General features: G+C 40.8%; 1 protein-coding gene across 1 annotated transcript in view; it reads right to left on the bottom strand.

The window, feature by feature from the left end:
• AHNAK (AHNAK nucleoprotein) overlaps positions 1-18,157 on the bottom strand; it is an 82,632-nt gene extending 64,475 nt beyond the window's left edge. Inside the window, exon 1 of the mRNA XM_073605310.1 lies at positions 17,999-18,157. The gene's annotated coding sequence lies outside the window, so the exon portion shown is untranslated. The remainder of the gene's footprint in view (positions 1-17,998) is intronic.
• Positions 18,158-18,713: the final 556 nt, after the last annotated feature.

Genomic DNA, 18,713 nt, shown 5'->3' with positions numbered 1-18,713 from the left:
ACATGTTTGCCAGGAAGCATTGTTGGGCAGAAGGTCACTGTGACTGATAGTTTTACAACAAAACAATGCCATGTTTTTGAAGGCCTATTCCTTTAGGAATGAGTCAGTGGCGGTGCGTCTATAAGGGCGCACAGGCGCCACACTCCCTCTCTGTGTATAATGGATAGATTAATGCATTGCATGAATCTATTTATGGCTGCTGTAGACACCCCCTAGTCGGGCGTCCGGCCCCTTTTCAGTCACCGGGCGCCTGAATTATAGGGGAAGGAGGGGGTGTTTTTGATGCACCTGATTAGAGCCATAGGCTCTAATAGGCTTGCAAAAGGTGAACTGCGAGCGCAAAGCTTTGAATATCTGCTTTGCTAACACTGAACTGCCTCCCAGCCAATCAGGAGACGCGGATCTAACACTCGTCACCTGATTGGCTGAAGGCACAGGCATCCTGATTGGGTGCGGAACAGGAACAGAGCATAGGAAGGGAATGGGAGAGGACAGAAGAGAAGGGAGGACACAGGAGCTCTCCGCCGTCACCTGCTGCATGTCCCACAGCTCACCGCCATCACCCGCCACCAGGATGGGGTAAGTGTGTGCCAGTCAGACGGCGAGCGGGGGGGGGGGGGTCACAGAAGCTGCATATGATGGGCACACAGGCTACATATGATGGGCGCACAGGCTGCATATGATGGGCGCACAGGCTGCATATGATGGGCGCACAGGCGCTGCATATGATGGGCACACAGGTGCTGCATATGATGGCCACACAGTCTACATATGATGGCCACACAGTCTACATATAATGGGCACACAGGCTACATATGATGGGCACACAGGCGCTGCAATTGATGGGCACAGTGGCTGCAACTGATGGGCACAGTGGCTGCATTTGATGGGGACAGTGGCTGCATTTGATGGGGACAGTGGCTGCATTTGATGGGGACAGTGGCGTAGCAATTGATGGGGTTTTTTTCAGTATTTTTCTGAATTTTTCCATTTGTTTGCCCCCCACCCCTTGTGAGGCCTGGATATGGGTATAAGGTGCCAAGGTGCTTTGTGACCACCCCCCCCCCCCCCCTCGCACAGCAACCCTAATGTTGAAAGGCATGCTACAGGAAGAGGGGACCTCTGCATGCCTGGATAAGGGTTTGGAATGAATATCGAAGAGAACCTCACACCTTTTTTCTTAATATCTTTTTTTTTAATTGTCACTTTTAAAAGGACTACCTCTAGCTGATCCGTAACCTGCGTGCAGCTTTAAGGCATCCCCCAAGCAAGGTATGTAAAGGATTTGTGTATTTTAAATGTTGTCTTACGTTCCTCTCCTTGCTGAACAGCATTTGCAACATTTTTCTTTTTGCATTGGAACATGTTCCCTATGGCGGTGCCCAATTACCCATGTCCTTTTTTTTAACAATAACTTGGATCTTATCTTTAAAAAGGCCAGAAAAAATAGCTATTTTCATCTACTATGAACTTCAATTGGGTTTACTGCAAAGTTCAGAGTTTGCGGATTTCCGACTGCGTTCACTGAACCTCCTGCGAACCAATCCCAGCCCTGCTTGCACATCTCTAGTTCTAACCTATATACTGTACAACAAACATGATGCTTATCTTGCAATAAGCATGTAAAAAGTCAATAAAGTCTATAGCACTGCATGTTTGAAAACATCTGTAAAAAAAAAAAAAATTTATTATGGGACCAGGAGCAACCATTTACTTGGTGACTGGGGGCAGTTCCTGTTTTTTCATGATACTCTGCCAAAGCATGACCAGCTATCACATGTTTAACACACATCAGTAAACACTTTTTTTTTTTTTTATAGACATGCAATAGGAAATTATGCTAAAAGCACATCTAAAGTATGGAACAGTTAATCAGTAGAATAGACTCCCTCCTTCATTCCTGTTTCTTTGATAAATGTACACATAAATCATAAATTCAAATAGCATGATTTGTTGCTACATTGGGCGGGGACCTAGCCTTAGGCTGACCATTGGCAGATCGAATCTCCGCCGATTCAGTAGGAACCAGCGGAGATTCGAACAGTGTATGGGCAGGTTGAACGTACCAAGTTGATCAATCAATTTGGGTTCAACCAACCTGCTGGATTTTACTTGCGTTTATCGTTGTAGCCACTAAAATCAATCCCTGTTTTCCACTGGGAGAATACAATGTCTTGGAAGGTGAGATTCCCCTGTCAGCACTGCCCCATGGTTGCAGGAAAGAAATTCGCACTGTCTATGGTCTGGCTTACTCGACTGCAGCAAAATAACAATATAACACAAAAGGGTCCAGTACTTAAGGATCTGTGGAATCCAGTACATTTATTAGTATATAACACTGTGTAGCAATCATCTACTAAGTGCCTTGATGCATTTTGCACATCTGTGCTTAGTCACCTTTAAGCACGAACATGCTAAATGAATCAATGATCTGATGGACTAACATACTAATGCCGCATACACACAATCTGAATTTCGGCCCGCAAAAGACCGATGAGAGTCTTTCGTCGGAAAATGCGACCGTGTGTATGCTCCATCGGACTTTTGCTGGCCGAATTCCAGCCAGCAAAAGATTGATCGCCTGTGGCAATTCCGACGCGCAAAATTCCTACGCATGCTCGGAAACAATTCGACGCATGCTCGGAAGCATTGAACTTCATTTTCTCGGCTCATCGTAGTGTTGTACGTCACCGCATTCTTGACCGTCGCAAGTTCAGTGAACTGTTGCATGACCGTGTGTATGCAAGGCAAACTTGAGCGTAATCCCGTCGGAAAAGCCACCATATCTTTTTCCGACGAGAAGTCGGAAAAAGACATGGCATTAGCGGATTCCGAAAATTCCTGAGTCACTGTGTTTGTGTTGCATTGAGACACTTTAAATTAGACCCATTGTATTTTCCTTACATGGGCTGGTGTGTAGCTTTAAAATATTTAAACATTTTTTTTTTTCATAATGTATGTATTTTGCACAAATTGAAAATACACACAATCCTTTTCCTCTTGTTTGTAGGCCACTACATGATTGTACACAACTACTATGATCTCACAAACTCCCACAATTAAAATCTCAATCGATACAAAAATTGGTTTGCAGGGATTTGTACACACACACACACACACACAATGCTGCGTAGGAGTGAATACAGAATTGGAGGGTGTTGGTCATCAGGGAGTCAAGAGGGCGTGCTAATATTTGTACAATTCCGTAATACACACATTAGTAAGAGATACATTATCGGATGCATTTATCAGCACTCTCACTGTATACACAGCTCTCACCTCTAAACTTTCACAACTCAAGGTATTTCCTTTTCACACATTGCCGCATATATTATGCCAACATATTTGTTTCACCAATGTAAATCACTTTTGGTCTAACTGTTATTTATACATATAGCTAGAATCAGATCATTGCCCACAGAGGTCGCACTAAAATTCCCATTTATACTCTTATTTTCCAAGAACAGTTCTGGACAGTTTAGAAAAGGAATCCAGCCCACATGAAAATGTATTAATGTATATTGATCGTACCTCTTCTAAACAGTTGGTACTGTTACATAAAGTGTATGAGGAATTGACCAATGATTTTTTTCTTATTTACTTATCTATTTTGGGCTGTTATATATGCCACTGAAAGTTGTTTGCTATATCTGTTTGATAAAAGTACAAAAAATAAACAAACATTCTGTGCTACACTACTATCAGTTACATTGTTTCCAGCTATCTCTGGGCTACAACAAACAAATGCAGCCGCCACATCTAAGGACTGATAAGCTGCACTATATAACATTCTTTGAGCATAAATGAATGTAGCAGATAACCTTATATAAAGAGAGGTTGAAGTAGAATGGTTGTTCTTTGCTTGCTGTCGAAGGTTGGCCGTTTAGTATACAATTTTCCTGTGCAATTTTCCTTACAGCGGGGTTCCACTCAAATTTTTAACTTAATTTTACCCCCTTCAGTTAATTGCATAGATGTTCAAATGCCGCACAAATTTTTTTTTTTATCGCTGCAATTACCTTTATATTGTACTTTATTGTGGCACTTCCTGTCTCTCCTCCCATGGGAGTAGCCATGTTTATTGCCTTTCCCTGGCGCCGCACTGTCTCCTGGGAGCTTAGTGTCAGGCTTCCCAAGATTCAGTGCGGAAACAATGATCATGCGCATGAACAAGCTGTGAATGAACAGCATTCACCGCATCCAGGAAATCAATGCTTGTGGGCTTCACATGCCCACAAGCAAGATGGAAACAGCCAGCATCACATTTTTTAAGTTATTCTTCAGTACGAAAACAGAGGCGGAAATATTACACCCAAACTGTGAGTATTATTTTGGGGTTAGCAAAGTGTCTCAATGACCTAAAAAAAATGATTGGTCGCCGGACTCCCGCTTTAAGACTTACCAATACCATTCTGTCGAAGACACATCACCCAAAAAGGTCTGCCGACCGGCACCCGATCAGCGCTCTCAGCCAATGGCTGAGATTATTGACCGGAGTGTTCTGGCGGGGGGCGGCATCCCCATGCCAGAACACAATCGCTCAACAGGGGAGAATGCTGTGCTAACATAGGATTGTTAGTACAGCGGCCCCGACCTGAGCCGCTGGGTTGAACAAAAAAGAAATAACTAGTAGTGTGTACAAGGCCTTTAGCTGCCATTATCTACTTTGTAAGAAGATCTTTACATAAAATAACATTTTTGGGGTGGGGTCGTCATCAGAATATTACATTTCAATAAATATCCACACCATAAGTAATGTAGTAGAAAAGTGGGACAAAAAGGGAATAGGAAAACAAGAAAGAGAAGTATGGCAGTTTAGATGTGAGAGGAATAGAAAGATGGGGTAGTTTATGAAAAAGTGAAAAAGAGAGTGGGTTTCATTGCAACTTTCAGGATCTACAGACATAAAACAGTTTTTTTTTAAATAGTTGTTGACTGACATTGTTACTCTGAAAATGACAGCTTTAAAACTGTAAAGATCTGCTCGAATAAATCGGACCCCGTATTGCAAAACAGGGGCCTCAAAATGACTGCCAGGCTGCACCCAGTCCTTGGAATTCATGATCACGTACTGTCTGACTTTTTAACATTCTCTCAAAACTCTTCCAAGAAATATATCCTCCAAGACCCGGCCCCTCTTCAATCACAAGGAGAGCCAACTTTACTACTAGCTAGAGTTTCTTAATAACAGGTTTCTATCTGACCAAGGCTCTCCACACTCTTCCACTAGCTTTGTTTACCATCTACAATACAAGAACCTTTTATATGAGTGGGTACACATAATGCTAAAAATTCTATTCTGCCAGATGTATTCCAGTTTCGAGGCAAATACAACAACTTCTGGAATTTTTCAGCAAATATATAATGGGGGAAAACACTACCCTGTTAACACTTTAGCCTTTACATACATATGAAGCCTGAAGAAATGAAAACTGGGAGGTGTAACTCATACTAAACATGTTTGTGATTTTCTGATCAACAATTGAAAAATAATGGCTGGGATACTGCTGGTCGCTTTGAACACCAGCCCTACTCAACTTATGAATAGATCAACATATGATCAGGGCACATAGAAAACAATTGTGTTCTCTGTGCCCTGTTCACACTATACATGTGTAGCTCAACTGATATAGTATCAACAAGACCAAAGGGACATACCATATCAGTTGAGCTGCGTTTTTCTGACATGATGTGGACAGGCCTGTAAGTTTGATACCCAAAGAAACAAATGGCTAAATGGCTAGGATCAAGCCATTTAGGGCTACGCTAGTGAGCAGTTCCGATGACGGTTTGTTATGGCTCATAAAAAGAGACTTTCTTCTCCTCCATGTGAGGAGGAAATGAAGGTGTGAACCGCATGCACACTGCATTCTGTCAAATTGCACGATTACCAGCAGTAGATTGAGACACTACACATAAAAGGTTCAACTCACCAAGCTATAATGATCATTATTCGCCATAACAACTGTTATTTTGAGCAACGAGAGCCGACATTAAAAAAAAAATAATCACATGGCTCAGAATAACAGTTGTTATGTCAAAAACACATGTTATAGCTTAGTGAATTGAGTCTTATTGGGAGGTATCTCCCTGGCTATTGTTCTTGCAGGAAAAACACCCAGCCCACCTATGGCTTGCCTAACATTCTGAAGGCCTCAAATGTAGCACCAGCCCTGTATTGGCCCACTCTTGATCTTAATTTTAATATATCTCACAGATACAGGAGAAATAGTGTTTTCGTTTTTTACTTACTAACCATAAAGCTGGCCAAACGCGTCCTGAACTTCGGCCTATTTCTCCTAAATCAACTAATATTTGACTAATGGGTGGCCCTGTTGGCACCCAGCTTGGCAAATGTTGATTTCAACATTGAAGCAGTCAGTTTTTATATTGTCAGCTGAAGAAGTAATTGCATCCAAGCAGATGGTCACTGTTTGGGTATTCAAGCAGCTGTGGAGTAGATTCCTCCATCCACACTGTGGATGAGGGAAAAGTTTTATCTTGTTCAGTCCATGGGGCCAAATGAGAGAAATCTATGCGTGTATGGCTGGCCTTATAGTAATGTTTCTCATTCAGATATCCAGTCAACAGCTGCAGTTTTGGGGAACTTTAATAGCACCACCTGCACCAAGTATACCAGCAGTAATATCTGAGGTAATATGTACATTATAGACCTGTTTAAAGGTTCTATTAAAGTACATGTTCCACTCCTACAAAATTATTAAGAGTAATTGAAAAAAAAAAAAAAAAAAATTTAATTATGCAAATTATTGGTTTGACACTTCTAATGGTGTTGCAGTTGGTGATTGAAGTACATCACATAGCCAGTCAAATGGATAGGCCTTGCTTCATTAAAAAATAATCTAAAAAGCTATTCCTTGGTAATATTCAGTAGTAACCAATGGCATCCTTATTAGAATAGCAAAAATTTCTACAAAAATGTGTAGATGAATAAACTTCCCTATAAATAGCAAAAAAAAAAAAAAAAAACATCCTAAAAGGATAGGTGCACTTTCAGTATCTCACCCTCCTCCACTGAATGTAGATGGCTACAGAAGTCTATGGAGGACCTCATATTGGTCAGAGCCAATAAAGATTTGATCCAAAGAATGTAAAGACTGCAGCGGACCACAGCTTTCAGATTCAAGTACAGCTAGCCATCCTATGCATTAAGGTGAAAAAACACCTGGCAGTGACCGGCCCCCCTATTTTACTTACCTGAGCCCCAGAAGTTCACCCGACGGGGACGCGCTGCCCCTCTGCCCGGGGTTCTCGGCTCTTGATTGGATAGATTGATAGCAGCCCTGGCCATTGGCTCCCGCTGATGTCAATTAAATCCAATGACGCGGGTGCCGGGGAGCGGGGCCGAGTCATACATTCGGCGGCTATAAACTTTGCATATTATTTTATATATACAGTGATTCTGTGCTTGCCAAATATGCTGCAAAAATCTCCCTCCCCTGAGTCTGGCTGCAGCCATTTTAACTGTAGGCAGCTGAAGCTACTGCCTATTCACTTCCTGTATTTATGCAGACACACCTCCAGCTCTGCAGCTCTCATTGGTCCTCTTATGACTCATCCCCCCTCCCTTCCTGGCAAACTCTCACAAGAGTTAGAGAGAGAGAGAGCTGTGCATGATGTCATAAGCCTAGGCTTTTTACCAGAAAAGAAATAGGAAGTGGGCTGTATAAAGGTATTTACTGGCAGAAAAAATATGTTTTACTATCCAGAGCTAAAACAACAAGGGCAGAAGATATAATAGATGGAAAGTTGAAAAAATGACTGAAGTTCCGCTTTAATAAATAAATAAATCCAAAACACGTGTGCACTAGCAGTAAAGAAGCCATTTTGGGACATGTTAGAGTTTGCAGGCTTCTGAGAAATTCTACAAGTCAGGACAGTGTTAAGTAGCATGTATTAGCTCATGGCCTAATGTTTATTGCTGCTGTATAACAGCAAATGTGCCTACATCTGTTAACTCTCACAGCCATTACTGTAACCGAGTTCTAGAAAGAGATGGCATTTCTCACACACTAGGAGAGATTTACTAAAGGCAATTTGGCTTAGTAAATGTCGTAAAACAAACAAACAAAAAAAAAAACACAGTATTTTTGCTTGCACATGATCGTAATGAAGTTCTGTGTTGGTATTAAAAGAAAATAAAGCAGATTGACATCACACTAGTGGGTTCTAGTGCAAATACTGTAAGTATAAATGGGATACCCTCTAGTCTGATAAATACACCATTGAAAGTGTTTTATGTCTGTTTGATGAGTGCAAAAAATACCTGTTAAGTTTGCCTAAAAACTTTGTAAGAGGATAACTTCCAGTCCTTTCTGCCTGTACACAAGGATGTTTTTTTGGGAATGGGGTAAGATGAGGAGAGGTCTGTGTTCTTTGTAATCCATCAGAAATAGGGTAGATGGATCTGACAACATGTGCTTAGGAATTCAGTGCTATGTTGTCATGCCAAAAAAGAAGGAACACACTATATTTTTGACACATAACATTTTTTTAGTACACTTGCAGTATGTTTTAAGGGATAAAATGTAAAAAATAAAAAAATTATATCGGAAAACGTCTATGTATTCCAGAGATGTAGTAAATAGTTTTTTTTTTTTTTTTGATTGACATACATTTGAAGAGGTGACATTTATAACCAGCATAATCTCAAGCATTATCTTGTGAATGTGTTAATTTCCTGTAACGCATTTTCATTTGTTGTTTATAAGATGTATGCTTTCTTCAAAAATAAAATGTTGAAGTGCATTCCTCATATCTCCCTGCAGCTCTTCTGTCCTTCGAATATCCAAGAGAGGTCTAAAGATTACAGGTTATTTACTTCACACTTCTTTAGACTTTAGGGGGTTATTTACGAAAGGCAAATCTACTTTGCAGTACAAGTGCACTTGGAAGTGCAGTCACTGTAGATCTGATGGGAAGATCTGAAATGAGGGGGAGCTCTGCTGATTTCTATCATCCAATCATGTGAAGGCTAAAATGCTGTTTTTTATTTTCCTTGCATGTCCCCCTCGGATCTACAGCGACTGCACTTCCAAGTGCACTTTCAGTGCACTTGTAGTGAAAAGTGGATTGGTCTTTAGTAAATAACCCCCAGTGGGTAGACAGAACAATGGAAAATACCTAAAGTGGAAGTAAACCCTCCTATCCTTTTCGGCCAAGAAAGCTGCCATCTTAGCCTCTTGTTTAATCTTCAACTGCCATGGAGCTGCACATGTGATCAGTTATGACACCAGCCATTTGATGGTTTGACAGTTTGGTTGGGAGCACATCCAATGTGACAGTTACATTCCTGGCATGTGCTGGAAATGGAACTGTTTTTAGAAACTGGGCTTACTTCTGCTTTAACAAAGCCCAACAGTAACACCTAACCACAAGCACTTTATAAGAAATATGGTCTCTCGACTTGAATCCATCTTGGAGTTTCTCAATTCCTGTTGTAGGATAGTGTATCCTTCTTCAAAAACAAAGCCCTTTAGTTCTTTAAGGGATAGAGGTGTGAATTTACTCTCTTCACCAAAACTTTGTGTTCAATACTATTTGGACCATGTGGGTAGAGAGGCCATAGAACGACATTCTGGTTTAAAACGCCACTTTCAAATTCATTTTTTCTTGTGTATTTGGGTGCTATATTACTTTGCCATTATATGACCATGTAGAGTAGGGGTGTCAAACTGGCAGCTCTCCAGCTGTTGCAGAACTACAAGTCCCATTATGCCTCTGCCTGTGGGAGACAAGCTTGTAACTGTCAGCCTTGCAATGCATCATGGGACTTGTAGTTCCACCGCCAGTTTGACACCTGTGATGTAGAGCATCTAACATAATGACTTCTATAAGATGACCACTCATAATATCATGGGATACTCACCACCAGGTTTAACAGCTAAAATGATATTCAGGGCTTTAGCTTCTCTAAAACATGAATTCTTCCTGATGTAGGAGACATGGTCCGAGGCATTTTTTTTCACCTGATTACTCTTTTCTAATGTTATTGGGATCCAGGTTTTGTTCTCTGTACATCAGGTTATTTGTCCATGTGTATTGACCTTGGATACAAAACATTTCTGAAAAGGAAGCCCTGCCATATATGTATGCTCTGTGAAGCTCATGATGTGCAGTCTTAGTTGAGGCTGGGTTACATTAGTGCTGATTTAATTGTGTACTCATTTTAGAGGCTGTCTTCTCTTGCATTTAACAATCATCCTATTAAGTGTTCATTCTTCACCATCTGTGACCGTAAAGCAAGGATCTTTTTTCCAATGCACTTTGTCCGTCTTTGCATATGCTGTCATTTTATAGACTGCTCCCATATGCACATTAGGGTGGAACTCTAGATAAACAGCAAAATGCATATCTGAAATGCATGTGTGTAAAGCCTTAACTACAAAAAGCTTTGTAAATCTTTTCCACCATATACATACCTGTGGCACACAGCATAGTCAAAACGGAGACATCCGTTTCAGTGTAGCTTTTTTATGTCAACTTCCTTTTTATTCTTCTGATCATTGGATCAATGAATCCAGCATCATGAGCTCTGTCTAATGAACAGCAAGGTGACCCAAGAACTAAAATTAACTTATGCTGCAATGTAGATCATAAGAACACTACCCAGGATTGTAATCTATTTGCAGGTAAACATATATCAATTTCAACTAAGTATTTAGCTGTAAATAAATTCAACTATCTAACTGTGCTTGAGCAGAAAGTTATAAAATGAAAATGAAAAATAAGCATCTAGCACAATTTTGAGTTTTATAAAGTATTTAGCTGGGTGGTGGGAGAAACAAATTCAGAACTTTTTGCACCAACACACCTACAATTCAGAAACTGATTGGTCTCTCTTTAAGCGCTACAATTTGCCTCATAAAGCTTGCAAACCTTGCATAACAAAATTTTAATTGACACACCTATTTGGATAGTTGACATGCACTGCTTTACTTACAATGTACCAAATTAATATGACTTTCACAGTTGTAATTGTGATATTGTTACTTCAAAGCTGAAATCCTTTTTTCATGTTGCCATTTCCATTATTCTGTCCACCCACTGTATTCTTGGCAGCACTTTACATAAAACATACAATCTCTGCCAGATGAAAGGTGACTTGAGTACCAGCCAACCAGAAGAAAAAGGAACTTTTCCTGAACTATATAAATGAAAAGGATATAAAGGCAAACAAGCTTCCAGTTGCACCACACGTGTGAATGTCAACATCAGGCCACTAAACAAAAGTTATTAAATATTGCCAGGTTTTTTACTCATACTCCTAAAAAATATAAATAAAAGGTAGCCATTATTTGGTGACCATTGTCCAGTTGGTACTCAACGGTTGACTACTGATCAGTGTGCCTTGTCGTCCTCAGAAGATATCCTAGGATGATGGAACACAAGGGAAACAAGTACTTCCCAGGCTGAACTTTGAGTGGAAAGACTCAAGCTACCCTACAATAAGCGCAACATTAGAGGCATTGGAGGTGGAGAAATATATAGTTAGATGATACAATCATCTTCTTTACTTCTCTGTGTTCCTCAAGAGAGAAAAAAAGTATATGGTTGAGTCATGTCTAGGTTACTTTACATCAACTAAGTAAAACTGGCCTGATATCTACAATTTGCATAATAGTCACATCTGAAACGAACATCCTTCCAGCTCAAACAAGGACAACAGCAGTAATCTTTTACCACAGCATTGTCAAATGCATTTGTCCATCAATGACAGACATTACCTAGACGTGACCATCTCTGGAGACTTTACATGGTGTGATTGAAGCAGTTGGGAAAGTCATATGCTTCCCTTACATGGATCTAAAACAACATGGATCGTTTTATTCAAACGCAAAGCAGTTATAGGAACCTAAAGACACAAATGGCATTTGCTTTAAAGGTGAACAATCCCTTTAAATTAAGTTTGCACTGTATATTATAAAGCAACAATTGCTAATTACAAATGGATGCAAGAATGGCTTTTATGTCTACATGAATCAACCAGCAAACACTGAATAAGTAAAATATATGGATTAGGCAGCACCTATTGTGTTTATCAAGGGTGAGGTAGCACAATACTCTAGTTCTAGCAGGTCTTATCTATTGTCCTAGCCACACAGTGATTCACTGATAACTGTATAAACAAATTAATGACTGAAAACTATTGCAAAAGGTACACCTTTATTGCTGTCTGGATGTTTTTCTATAGGTAAACCAGTCATGGAAAAACATAGAAGTTACCATTGCCAAGGTTTACATTGAGATAGCACATATTCTTGTAATGACTCATTTTAAAAGGCTAGGGTCATGAAAGACATATAGGACTGCCATTACTGACCTAGATTTTTCTCTCCCTTTGAATGACATTTTTCACCTATTGATATATGGTAATGCACAATTTACAGGGATTAAATATTTTTAGAATTAAGATGTCCAACTGCTTACAAAACCTTTAGTCCAATCTTACATTAACACTGATTTTTTACCTATTCTTTGAAAATTAGGCAGTGGTCGAATGTAAGGCTGATGTGATGGGGGGGGGGGGATGATGTGAAGGAGACAATGGAGGGGGGGTAGAGGGGCATAGCACACTGCTTGGGGGGGGGGTAAAAGGCTACTATTGGGGGGGAAGTGGGGCAGAGGACACTACAGTGGGACAGAGGAGGGTGTGATGAGAGAGACAGAGGTCACTGCTTTGAGGGATTGGGAGGCAGAGGATACTGCTATGGGGGGCAGAGGACACTACAATGGGGGGGCAAAGAACACAGCTATTGGGGGCAGGGGACACTACGGTGGGGGGTGATGTGAAGGGGGAAGAGGACACTACTTTGAGGAGGCGGGGGGGGGGGTACAGAACACTACTGTGAGGGGAGAGGGGCAAGGGACATCACAGTGGAAGGGGTGATGTGAAGGACAGAGAGAACACTGCATTAGGGTTGGGGCAGGAAACTACTATGGGGGGGAAGAGGACACTACGGTGGTGGGGGGAGGGGGATTTGAAGGGGGCAGAGGACACTACTGTGACACACTTTGGGGTTGATTTACTAAAGCCAAATAGTCTGTGCACTGCAAGTGCACCTGCAAGTGTAGTTGCTCTAGATCTGAGGGGACATGCAAGGAAAAAAAAAAACAGCATTTTTGCTTGCACATGATGGGATGGTAGAAACCAGCAGAGGTTTCCCTAATTTCAGAGCTTCCCCTCAGATCTAGTGGACTGCATTTGCAGTGCACAGTATATTTGCCTTTAGTAAATCAACTTCTATGTGTTCTTCCTGACGTCTTTTTATTGCAAGCTTGATATTTTTTTAAAGGGCGCTGCCTAGTCCCCTCCCACCCCCAGAACTTTGATTTCCTCCATGTTGTCCAGGTAGATCTCAACCCCTGAAAGGATGCCTACCCATGCTGTAAAGAAACTGAATTCTATAAAAATGTAACAGTTGTCCCAGTCATTTTCCTGTCCAGTAAATAATACAATAAGGACTTTTTATTCATGCAGCCATTAGCAGATCAGAACAGTTCCCACAGTCTAATATCGTATTATATGTTAATGAAGAGAAGTCAATTGTTTGTGCACAGAAGGGGATGGTCAGAGTACTATTGTCCAGCCTTGCAGCTGTAGACTATTTGACACGTTATACCAACAATACAAGTTTCTTTGTACAATTTAACATGATTGCTCAATTTCAGCTCAACTATTGAAGGAACCACACCCTGAATATTTCCCTTAACACTGTAGATTATCAGATTAGGAGGATGTATAATATACAGGTCTTTTGGTCCTCCTTGCTGGCTGATCATATTCTGTCACACTAAACTCAGCTTTTTTTACCCCTATCTAATAAACTGACATTACAGGTTAGACCTTGTGAACATGCTGTAGATGTTTTCGTGATGGTCATAGGAAGACTTTTTTATTGCACAACCCCTAGAACTATGCACAGCTAAAAACAGCTTCAAAAGTTCAACAGGTTTTTTTTGAGGGGGCTAAATAAAGCTCAACTACCAGAGCTTACTAAACTATGCAAACCTTGGGCACACACTAAAGACAAACCAGCTCAGTCTAAAATATACACAACAATGCTCAAATGTAAGCAGCCACGTACCACAAAAGTCTAAAATCCTTACATAATCAATTTATAATTGCATGTCCCCAAATATCCAGACCTCCCTAAGGCATTAAATTGCATACACTTTAGGAAGAGTTTGGACAATATATGCATGCCATCTAACCCATGTCTTTCACTGGCAGGAATTTATACATTTCCTACAGTGTAGTAAACCTGCAAGTACATGCTTTTATCCTTGCTACCTGCAATGTCTTGCCATCTACCAAGGCTGAAGCCACCACCCACATTCTGCGCTGCTGCCAAAGCCAATGAACCAAATCAGTTCCCACAATTCTTTAAGCAGTTATGCATCCTTATTTAGGTTTGGCCCCCTAAAAAATGAAGGAAAATATTCTCTGTGGAAGTCAATGCCACCTCCACTCCATTAATTGACCACTGTATTATTTTGGGTCACTCTAACACCACTCCAGACAACCATTCTCAACATGGCATCCAATGATCTTTCAGAGATAGCAGTTTATGAATGTCTTGGGATACCTTAACTACATTTTAATACAAATAAATTAAAGCAAAGCAAAATTTTGTCACGGTTATGCAATGCCAGAGGGTGTTAAAAACAGTCATTGCCATGGTGAGGAAATTATGTAGTGTTATAGGAATGTATGGATGGGGATGGGTGGGGAATTTATGGCAAGAAATAAGCAAGGCAAACCCATTCCACGCTAAGCCTTGGTGGAAATTTTTGTACACTACTGAATGCCGGGAAAATTCCTCCTATGATATACCATTTTCAAATGTGTCTGCATAATCACATATTGGCATATTTCACTGATACCAAAACTTGCTTTTAAGCGTACCACTCCCTTTCTATGGCTCCATAAGGGCACTTTAAAATTTTCTACGTGAGAGGAAAGATAAGCTGAAAGAATAAATTCCTCTGGAAAGTCCAGGGAAGACTTGCAGGGGCCCAGAGCAAAAGAGAACCTTAGACTAACAAGCAATGCAAGCTCATCACAAGACAGATGCAGCTATATATTTACACCTATAGTAACACACGTGTGCTAGTGAAGAGTGGGTTCCCCAGTGTGCATTCCTGCTAGTCGTCCCTCCTCCTCTCCCTCCTCCCCTTCTCAGACTACAGAACTGCTGTGAGTCACTCTGCTCCCAAACCAACATTCCTGAAGGATTCTGGATAGAGGCCAGTACTTCCAGACACACCCAGAGCACAGCAATATACAGACAAGGGCCATAATATACAGACTAGCAAGGAAACCAATACACAAGCAGAGCTTTTAGTCCCATCAGAAACAGAGAAATATACAGAGAAGAGAGAACTGTGGTCACAATGCACCTACTCCCTCTACACATCCCCCCAGTTTCAAAGAGCTTGAGTTGCCAAGAAGTTTTATGAGGGTGATGGAATGTTTCCAGTGCAAATGTGTCCCCTTTCAGGCTTCCATCAGCCTCAGCCCAGATTCGTTTTCTTTTTTAGGCCAGACATTTTCCAACATCTGTCTTTAAGAAAACCGCTAAAAGGAGAAAAGTCATTGATTTTTCCACATTTTTTGCAACAGAGAATCAGTTCACCTTGGTGATGACCTAAAACACTCAAGATCTGATCCATGCATTCATTTCTGTGAAATAACTTTTATAAAATGCTTTCCTAAAAGCTTTTTGGATTAGACCTTCTCTCATCTAAATCATCAGCTTTTAACGATTTGATGTTTTCCAACAACATTATGTTCTAGATCACAACCTTTCCAAAAACCAGGTGAAAGAAAAGCTTCCTCAGGCACTTTTCGAGTGGGCACCGCACCCTTCCTCCGATTACAGCTCTTCACGCCTAGAACTATAAGGGTGACGTTTCTCCGAATCAGAACAAGATCAGCCTCTCCCCTCCAAGAGCAAATCAAAGGTGCACCCCAAAACGTGTATTATGACACCACTGTATAACATTACACAGCAAACTACTGCATAGCTTACATAAAGATTAGAGCACATGTGTGCACAACTTTGTAAATATACTACAAAAAAATAAATGTTACAATCTCTGGCAAAAATTACTGCTAATCAAAATGCAAATAACAGACATTTGTTTTTTTCAGCAGAACAGTTACACTGTAGCTGTTTGACAAATGATGAAAACATAAACTCTCTCTATATAATAATATTACTCTATAGCAACTAGAAATAAATACAAGTTAACACATCAATGGGCAGACCTTAACTTGCATAATAGTAGCACTAGTTCAACCAGTTTTTATTCTTTTAGTATTTCAAACAGCTGCCCACCCTCTTCCTTATCAGAAAGTATTACAATTCGTAATATATATATACACGCTCTGATAAAAATGGTTAATGCAATACTTTCAGATGAGGAGGAGGCAGGAAAACTGTTTAACACGCAAAATAATGTATATAAATATAAGGAGAGTGTGTGTGTCCTGCCATACACATACAGTGCTTCTCCACATGCCCATTTGATCAACAAGTGGCCTCTCATTCCAAAATCTCCAGCAGGAGAGGGTGTGGTGCCTGTGTTGTAGTAGCCAGGGAATTCCATCCAAAGCAAACAGCGATCATTGCAAAACCTGAAATGTCTACATACAATAAAGGGAGAAGAAAAGAATATACACCTATATGAACATACACCTACTTATACATTACTTCTATAAGCTGAACACAGTAGAGGCAGTGTATATACACACCCACAAGAGTTTTGCATACCTGGTTAAACATGCCTATGCAAACCTAGCAGATACTACATTTAGTGAAGAACACTGGCTTTGCACAGAGGGGGGAATCATACTGAATGTACACATAAGTGATCACACATGTTTTATACTGAGGATATCACACTGGTTGTACACAAAGTGATCACACTGGCTGTGCACAGGTTTGAGCATACTGGAAATGCACATAAGTGACCACACTAGCTATGCACAAAAGTGATCATACATACTGTCTATGTACAGAGCAGACCATACTGGCTGTACACATAAAGTGATCATACTGGCTATGCACAGATGTGATCATACAGGGTGTGCACATAAGTGATCACACTGGTAATACACATAAAGTGATCGTACTTTCCATGCACAGAGGTGATCATACTGGTAGTACATACAAAGTGATGATACTTTCCATACACAGAGGTGATCACACTGGTAGTACATACAAAGTGATCACACTGGTAGTACATACAATGTGATGATACTTTCCATACACAGAGGTGATCACACTGGTAGTACATATAAAGTGATCATACTGGTAGTACATACAATGTGATGATACTTTCCATACACAGAGGTGATCACACTGGTAGTACATACAAAGTGATCACACTGGTAGTACATACAATGTGATGATACTTTCCATACACAGAGGTGATCACACTGGTAGTACATACAATGTGATGATACTTTCCATACACAGAGGTGATCACACTGGTAGTACATACAAAGTGATCATACTGGTAGTACATACAATGTGATGATACTTTCCATACACAGAGGTGATCACACTGGTAGTACATACAAAGTGATCATACTGGTAGTACATACAAAGTGATGATACTTTCCATACACAGAGGTGATCACACTGGCTGGGAAGCTGTATACGTGTTGCGCTACAGGCACATAGAACGTGTCTCTGCACATCATGAATGATCGGCATTAGAAGAACATCAATAATCAGCCCTACAAGTCACTTTCAACAATATCTAGAACAACTCTTGGCTCCCATAGTAATATAAACCAGATAACAAACTCCAAAAAAGCCAAGCCCCCCTATGTACCAAGTATTACGCACAAGAAAAGTTTGCCAAGTCGATGTAAACTAGCACAAGCAACGGCGGAGTTGTGAATATAGTATACAGCATGCAGAAGGTCCATGAGAAGTGTATATAGAAGGAAGGAAGGGGTTACCTGTGTGGTCCTGTGCTGGCACAACGTGTGCAGGGAGCCAGCAGCTCTCTGGTCTGCCTTGGGTAAGCAGAGCTAAGTGATCAGCACTAGCAGGGTAGGGCTGCTATACAGAACTCTATGGGTGTGTCCGTGTCCAATCCTGGAGAGTAGGCTGAACCTGCCCTGCCCTGGGCTAGGACTATACTGACTGTGTATACACTCTGCTCTTCGTACACAGCATGCAGCCTGCCTACCTGATTGTCTGCCTTATCTCAGGCCCTGTATACAAAGGGGGGAGTGATGTATGGAGATCAAGTGATACCAAGGACTGTGCATACCTTCTACATCACAACTCACATTGCTTCTCCGACTTTCTGTTTACCTACAGCTTCATTATATTTACTAATTGTCTTCTTTCTTCTGTTTACCAAGTGACGATTGTCTGCAACAATGGCTTCAGTAAACGATTCCACATACCATTAGTGGTGGAAGGGGATGTATGACCCTTTGTTTTTTAAACCTTTTCATTTTAAATCCCTGAAAGAGCTTTCTGATGAATTGTCTTTTCATAAGCATGCATGCTTGGATCAGCCGTGTTTATGCCACTGGAGGAGAAAGATGAGTGGGCAAAAGGCAGCCATGACATTGACTAAAGCCCCCTTATACATGCAGGGCTGGTGCAAGGATTTTGACACCCTAGGCGAAACCTCATTTTGCCACCCCCCCCCCCTTTTCA

This window comes from Aquarana catesbeiana, linkage group LG11 (assembly GCF_042186555.1).
Source record: "Aquarana catesbeiana isolate 2022-GZ linkage group LG11, ASM4218655v1, whole genome shotgun sequence".
Taxonomy (NCBI): Eukaryota; Metazoa; Chordata; class Amphibia; order Anura; family Ranidae; genus Aquarana; species Aquarana catesbeiana.
Note: the sequence above shows the minus strand (reverse complement) of the source record. Positions and strands in the feature narration are given on the sequence as shown.